This window comes from Phaseolus vulgaris, chromosome 5 (assembly GCF_051622355.1).
Source record: "Phaseolus vulgaris cultivar YP4 chromosome 5, ASM5162235v1, whole genome shotgun sequence".
NCBI lineage: Eukaryota > Viridiplantae > Streptophyta > Magnoliopsida > Fabales > Fabaceae > Phaseolus > Phaseolus vulgaris.
The window spans coordinates 25,224,409-25,232,201 of record NC_143502.1 but is presented as its reverse complement, the minus strand read 5'-3'; the positions used below and the strand labels follow the sequence as shown (position 1 = coordinate 25,232,201).

Sequence of the window (7,793 nt, the reverse complement as noted above, 5' to 3'; positions counted from 1 at the left end):
GTTGCCAAAACCAAAAGAAAAACAAAAATGGCAACCTAGTAAAATTAATTTGCAAACTAACACCTATGCCTTATTTGATTATTTCTATAGGTGGACGTTTGATCCAGGAGGACAAGCTTTGGTGAAGCAAAAGGTTGCTATCCGAGATCAAGTCTGTAGATCTGAGGATAGATCTTCTCAAGAAGGAGGAGATGATGGACACCATCCAGCCACATCCATTCCCCTAGCCATGAAGAAGAAGAAGCAATGGATTTGAGGACGAATCCTTTTCAAGAGGGAGGGGTGATGGAAGAGGCCCAAGCACAAGCCCACATGCAAGTCTACCAAAGGGTAGATTTGGGCCAACCATAGAGTTATGGCCAAGAAGATCCAAGAAGACGTTCTTTTACATGTTCAAATGCCATAAACTCTAGTGTAGAGTAGACTTTAATTTCTTGTCAAAATTAGCATAGGAACTTTATTTGTAATTTTCTTAGAATTAATTTTGGCACCTAAAACACCAACCTAGGTAAACTTAGAGTTTCTAAAAAAACCTCTAAATTTACCAAGGCCGGTCTAGAAAGCCCATGGAGGGGGTGAGTATAAAAACTAGACACACCCCTCCCCATGTGCTCATTTGTGCACCCATGTGCCATGTGCACCCATATGCTTCACATTTACATTTCATTTGGCTAGCATTAGGGTTGCATTATGGTCCTCCTTAGCCTATAAAAGGAGGAGCCTACACCTTGTATTTTCAAGTTTATTGTGAGTAAAGTTATGCTGCCATTTTGTGCCAAGCTTTGCTTCTCCCTAGAATTCTAGGCTTTAAACTTCATCTCCTTCACCTCTCCTTGGGTTGGCCGAACCTCCCTAGCTTCATACATATCATGCACCTTCAAGATCAACACCACTCTTAGGAGGATCTTGCTCACACACCTTCACAGCTTCCGCACCACTTTTTCTTACATGATTCAAGAAGACCTTCATGAAATGCCATCAAAGGTAGATACACTCCCAGGGCGAGTGAGTAAAGGTTGGGGCACCAGATGAGTTGGCACCCAGAAAGTCACCCCTTGCACCAGATGTACTTCGAGGAAGGAGGGCTTACACGATGAATTATCCCTAAGTTGGGTTACGGCGCTATAAGGCCCTCCACGTAGAGTAGCGATCAAGTCAGAAGAACACGTGACAGTAAGCACTGAAACATCAAGGTATATCAGTTCCCCTGAAAGTTTGCTAAGGTACGTTTTATTCAGTTTACGTTTCAAACGCTTTAAAGCATTTTAAACGCTTTAAATGCTTTGAACGTTTTAAATGCGTTAAACGTTTTTAAACGCCTTAAATGCGCTTTAAGACGCTTTAAATGCACTTTAAGACGCTTTGAATGCTTTAGACGTTTAAAAGGGGCTTTAGACGTTTGAGACGGAGATCCGAGTTTTCAGTTACACACACTCTAGTTGCTTGCTCGCGAACCCACTGTACGCACAAACAATTAGGAAAGAAATTCAGTTACTCAATTATTCAAACCACCTTCACAACATCCATTCATGGTGCTTCGATACGGAGGTGTGTTCTTTGATGTTTCTCGCTAGTTGACTTGATCGTCGGAGTGCAAATGGCCGCGAGGGCGCCCCTTTGTTCACTTCTTTGCAGGTACTGACGACGGCGCAGAACGAAGGTGCCCTAGCTCACGATCAGAAGCCACGCACGAAGATGTCCCTGGTCAACCGACGGGAACAGTTATGATAGAAAAGGAAAATACAAAAACCTCTTTTTCTGGAGTTGAATCAGATATCGATAACATTTTATCTTCTCTAGAAAACCCTTGTGAGGATGTGCTTGTAGAGAAATCTATGTTTGGAGTTAAACCAGATATAGATATAAATGTTTCCTCCATAGAAAATACCGAAAAATGTTTGACTAAAAAGGAAGAAGAGGAAACCAACAAAGAAGAAGAGTCTTTTATGACACCCCTTGAAAGTATAGCTGAGAAAGAATCCTTAAAGGGGGATTACAATACTTTGAACTCTTCTTTTCAATTATATAATGCTTACTCTTCTGTACAAAAATCTCAAAAACCAAACTTGTGATGTTGTTGCCTAGCTTGGGCAATAAGCAACACAAAGTGAACAAAAATATTTTTGAAAGGGGTCTTATGTTAATCTTTAAAAAGAATTTTAAAGATAAAATGATGGAAACCGTCCAGCTTCAAAACTTTCGGCCAAGAAGATAGACGAAGATCGAGCTTTAATGAAAAGTTTGTAAAGTCTTTTTTTTTTCTTAGCCTTGTAAAAATTGTATAGAGTAGTTAGGAAGTTTTGGGTCTTGTATTCTGGGTCAAAGTAGAGAAAGATATAAATAGAAAACAAAGTAATGTGTAAGATAGTAAAATAGGGGTGCAAATAGAAATGTAGGCAAGGAAGGCATGAGTCTCCACATGTCTTCCTCTTAATGGAGAGGATTTGCACCAATAAGGTGGTGACACTTGTCACACTCTCATTTGAGAGTTTTTTATAGACTTTCTCCTATAAATAGGAGTCTCTTATACATTTATTTCCTTAACTTGGAATTAGTAATGAAATGCTACCTATTTTTGGCCATTCTTATTGTTCTTAAGTTCTCCCTAGGTTAGTCTCCTTCAAGACTTAGCCTATACTCTTTCCTAGTGAGTTGGCCTCACCTCTCACTCTCACAAATTCCTAACTCCACTTCAATCCATGGAAACTCCTCTTGAGTTTCTTTAATGCTTCCGCTCATCATATCTCCTTCATCATTCATTCAAAGAAGAAATTACAAAGATCACTACTATAAGAAGAACAGTTTTCCATCATTTGGTGTGGTTGTATGATCTTCTTCTATTTTTTTCTAATTTCCGTGTTTTTCATAATTTTCTTGATTGTCTTGAATGTTTACCGATTGATTTTGTGTTTTTTGTCTTTTTGTTCGGTTCAAATTAATTGTTCTTACTTGAACCTTCATGTATGTGCTTTTAGGTGTTCTTTTGTTCATATTCATGTGTGCTTTTGAATTTTTTTTAGTTTTCTTCAAATTTGTTCGGTGAAATTTTTTATATTTGAGTCATTTTGATTTTATAATCATAAATGTTTTGTCTAGAGTCATGTTTAGTCCAAATTTGTCATAAACTCCATTAGTTGAACTTTTTGAAGTTTTTTTTCAAATTTCTTCATAGACTAGAGCTCTTGAGCGCTTTTGATTTTTTAGTCCGAAAATTGTTTGTGGTTCAAAAAGAAATTTCTAAGGTGTGAAGAGTATCTAGGTCTGTTTGGATATCTCATTGGTTCTTTGGTGCGGACAGTGAATCCAGAGGTACGAATAGCAGATCTGGTTTAGGTTTCTCGGACTTTATTCTTGAAAATTTCTCTGCGATTTGCATTGTTGTTCTTCATCTTCTGCATCATTTTTCTTCTTCGGCTTCATCTTGAATCGGTGTGCGAAGATTGATTGAAGAATATTAACGGTGCCAAACGGAGGTTTGTGATTTCCGATGACCTAAATCGGAATCGCGCGCGGAGGAATTGTGAACGGAGGAATCGCAAACGGCAGTTGGTTTGGTGAATCGAAAATCGAAGAATCAAGCAGTGAAGAATGAATTGATTCATGGGTGCGATATGAACCGTTGAATGGCAGTTGCGATTCCCGGTGACCTAAATCAGGTTTTCCTACGGTGGAGAAGTTGAAACGGTGCAAACACGGAATCGTTCCGGTGACGAACGAAATAGGATCGAAGAAATTTTACTTGAAAGGGTTCATTGCTTTTCACTGGAAAATCTATCACAGTACAAATTGATGGTACAATTTCTTGTCAATTTTTGTTTGTTGAGTGCACGAGAAAACGACGAACAACGAATTCTTGAAATAGAGACAGTTTATGATTTGTTCTTTGATTTGGCACATTCTCTGGTTGAGTTTTTCTGATTTCTTTTGGAGATTCTGGTGCTGATTTTGGTAGCTGATTTTTCATCAACTTGAATCTGTGATTTGAAGCTGGGTGTGAAACAATTTTTATTTGAAGCTGGCAGTGTTAGTAATTGATTAGTGGTGAAGTATGAAGCAGTTTGTATTTTGGTTAAACTGCAGAGAAAGTGCATGATAAATTGTTTTGGCTCAATTCATTTGGAATCAAGCTTCTTTGTATTTCTGGTTTTGCTGTTGTAGTTTCTAATTGAAACTGTGTCTCTGAATTTCATTTGATCTTTGGTGCTCTTGGTGGAAGATTCTTGGTTGATTGGATTGGGATAAATTCACAGTTGTGAAGCAAGCGGTGCTAATTCAATTGAATAGCTGGAAATTGAAGATTGATTTGGAGTTGCAGTGCTGCATATTAACCAAATTAGAGACAATTTATGATGCTTTGATCAATCTTGGATTTGTTGAAACAGAACACGGTAGATTTTGGTACTGATATTTCTGATTTTTGGTGTAAAATTCTGGTGCAGTTTTCATTTTCAATTTGGTGCTGCAAATTAAAGTGGTATAGTTTGTTTAATTGTATTAGCGTGAGCAACAAGATTGAATGAATGCAGACAACTATTGGAAATATTAAACAGTAAACACGATGATTTGGTGCCATTTCTGATTTTGCTATTCGTGCAAAACTTTGTGCAATGTCTGAAGTTTTGGGTTAGTGATTTGTTGATTGGTGAATTCATTTGAGATAGTTAATTCAACGTTGGAAGTGCAGGCATCAAGAAATTGAAATGGCTTGCAATCAGTGGGGCCCAACCGATAATATAGTAATGTGGTGATTTGGATGAATTGGCAGTGGTTCACGGTCATAAACACGGTGGGGTCCATGATTTGTTGAAATCCTTTGATGAATGAAATTGGTGTACAATGAAATTTGATTTAGTTTTATTCCTAAAACAAGCTGGAGCAGTTTACAATTGAAGGAATTTTTGGACCGCAAGAAATTTAATTGGAACAAAACGTGACAACAGAATTTAATTGGCTGTAGTGAAGCATTTTGGGCCAAAACCGTGTTGCACTATTACTTGGGCTGCACAATTCTAATTGAAGAATTTTAGTGCAGTAATTTTGGAGGTACGACAAACAGCATTACAACTTTTAATTTCAGCCAAGTTACATTGGGCCAACCACATTTTGGGTTTCATGCTCTATTAAAAATATTTGGTTATTCTTTGTTTTAATTTTGTAATCCATTCTAGTGGCTATCTTTAGGTGTTTCCTTTTGATTGCCTACTTTCTTGAAAACCTTTAATTTCTTGTTTGTCTTGATTTTATGGATAATCTTTGTGTTTGTCATCTCTAATCTCCCTTGAGTTTCACTCTTCAAATTGAGCTTTTATTGCTTTTATTATTGACCTCTTGAAGTGGAATATACCTTGAATTTGTTCTTTGTGATAATTGAGCTAACCTCTAGGTAGCATCCTAAGAGAAGGCAAAGGACTTTGCAAGGGGTACTCACCTTTGGAGGACAAACAAGTAAAGGCTTTAGAGGGAAACACTTATTGAGAGAAAAGAAAAAAACTTTGAAGATTATTTTTTTAAAATTTTGTGTGATTTCAATTGTTGTGTAATTTGGCCATTATCTTTACTTTAGGTGTCTTGGAAGAGCCTTTGGTGTTCTTCCATCTCCTATAAGTTTTCTTTAATTTGCTTATTAGATGCACGCTTTAAACGGTGAGTGTCTTGAAGGCTCACAAGTGCCAACATGCCTCACCATTAGGAGTCGTCTAGTTTAAAATTTTGCAATTTAAATTCTTAGTTTTTAAAAGCTTTCTTTTAGTTTCTTTTTTTAGAAAACTCTTTGTTTGTGTTGAAGAAGTTTTCATTGGAAGGAGATTTGTGAAGTGCATTCGGATAAGTTTTGGCTAGGAAAGACTTGGTACTTAAGAGTGTCCATTGTGATCCACCTCTCTTTCCTGAGAATTTACCTTGTGTGCTAAACTCACTTTCCTTCTTGTGAAAAATCTTTTAAATACAAAGCTTAATATGTCTATGTTTACTTCTTATCCTAGTAGAAGTGATTCAAATTCTTCATCAAAGCAATTGAAAAATAATTCTCAAGAACTTAAGTCACTTCAACTGTGGAGGCAACAAGAGATTATTCAACAAGTAAAGAAAAAGATTGAAAGAGATATCTGTCTTGCCATTCTTGAGAAGGAACCTAGAATTTTAAGGCAAAAAAAAGAGAGAAAAGTTAAAGAAAAACAAGGTATAGAACTTCCAAAAGACCTGGAAAAAGAAAGGAAGATAGGGTATAGATATGAAAAACTGGGCCAAAAAGGAAATAGTCATAGAGATGAGGAGCATAGTCATAGAAGAAAGATTTATAACCCTCATTATCAAAAAAAAGGAAGGGATGTGTTTTGAGCCTAGAAATTTATATTATTCTACCAAGCCTAAAGTATACGTTTCTTACTTTGATGGAAATAAAAATGTTGAAGCATATTTAGTTTTCAAGAATATGCTAGGTCTTGGTGGACAAAAAGGGAAACTGATGTTATAAATGGCATCAGAAGTACTTAATTGGGAGGAGTTGAAGATGTGTATGAGAAGAAAGTTTGTTCCACCTTCATATGTGAAAAAGAAAAGGCTTAGAGAAGAAATGAAAGAGCTTGTAGAGAAAGGAAGAAATTTTATATATAGAGAAAAAGAATATGTTAGAAGAGAAAAAGAGTTTAGAGAAAAATTCCAAGCTCTTGTCATAAAGAAATAAGAGAAGGAGAAAAGGGAAAGAGAGGAGAACGAAAGGAAAGATAGAGAAGAGAAAGAAAAGAGAGAAAAAAGTGATGATAGAAAAGGAAAGTACAAAAAACTCTTTTTCTGGAGTAGAATTAGGGCCTTATTTTTGTTTAGTTTTCTTTTGTTTTAATTTTCTTTTAAAAAAGAATTTATCTCATGTTTGTTTGATGTTTAGTGTAGATTGATATTTGACCCAGGAGGAAAACATCAAATAAACAGAGGCTGTTGTCATTGAGCATCATTCAGATCTGAGGACAAATCCTTTTCAAGAGGGAGAGGATGATGGAAACCGTTCAGCCTCAAAACTTTCGACCAAGAAGATAGACAAAGATCAAGCTTTAATGAAGAGTTTGTAAAGTCTTTTTTTTTTCTTAGCCTTGTAAAAATTGTATAGAGTAGTTAGGAAGTTTTGAGCCAAAGTAGAGAAATATGTAAATAGAAAACAAAGTAATGTGTAAAATAGTAAAAGAGGGGTGCAAATAGAAATGTAGGCAAGGAAGGCATGAGTCTCCACATGTCTTCTCCTTAATGGAGAGGATTTGCACCAATAAGGTGGTGACACTTGTCACACTCTCATTTGAGAGTTTTTTATAGACTTTCTCTTATAAATAGGAGTCTCTTATACATGTATTTCCTTAACTTGGAATTAGTAATGAAATGTTGCCTATTTTTGGCCATTGTACTTGTTCTTAAGTTCTCCCTAGGTTAGTCTCCTTCAAGACTTAGCCTAGACTCTTTCCCAGTGAGTTGGCCTCACCTCTCACTTTTACAAATTCCTAACTCCACTTCAATCCATGGAAACTCCTCTTGAGTTTCTTTAATGCATTCGCTCATCATATCTCCTTCATCATTCATTCAAAGAAGAAATTACAAAGATCACTACTAGAAGAATAGCAGTTTTCCATCTTAAAAGGCCTTATTTTTGTTTAGTTTTCTCTTGTTTTAATTTTCTTTTAAAAAAGAAATTTATCTCATGTTTGTTTGATGTTTACTGTAGATTGACACTTGATCCTGGAGGACGAGCCTAGTTGTCAAAGCAAGAATAAGGCTGTTGTTCGAGATCAACCTGTAGATCTGAGGACAGA

At 36.3% G+C, this 7,793-nt stretch overlaps 1 long non-coding RNA gene across 3 annotated transcripts; it reads left to right on the top strand.

The window, feature by feature from the left end:
* Positions 1–2,542: 2,542 nt before the first annotated feature.
* LOC137835358 (uncharacterized) lies at positions 2,543–7,385 on the top strand. Of its 3 annotated transcripts, none has more exons than XR_011085076.2 (4): positions 3,022–3,259; positions 3,310–3,792; positions 4,217–5,043; positions 6,889–7,385. It is a non-coding gene; the product is annotated as an uncharacterized LOC137835358 (long non-coding RNA). The 3 variants fall into 3 exon arrangements; XR_011085075.2 differs by lacking the exon at positions 6,889–7,385 and adding an exon at positions 5,384–5,737; XR_016521132.1 differs by lacking the exons at positions 3,022–3,259; positions 3,310–3,792; positions 6,889–7,385 and adding an exon at positions 2,543–2,816 and having other exon boundaries at positions 4,217–4,572.
* The last annotated feature ends 408 nt before the right edge of the window (positions 7,386–7,793 follow it).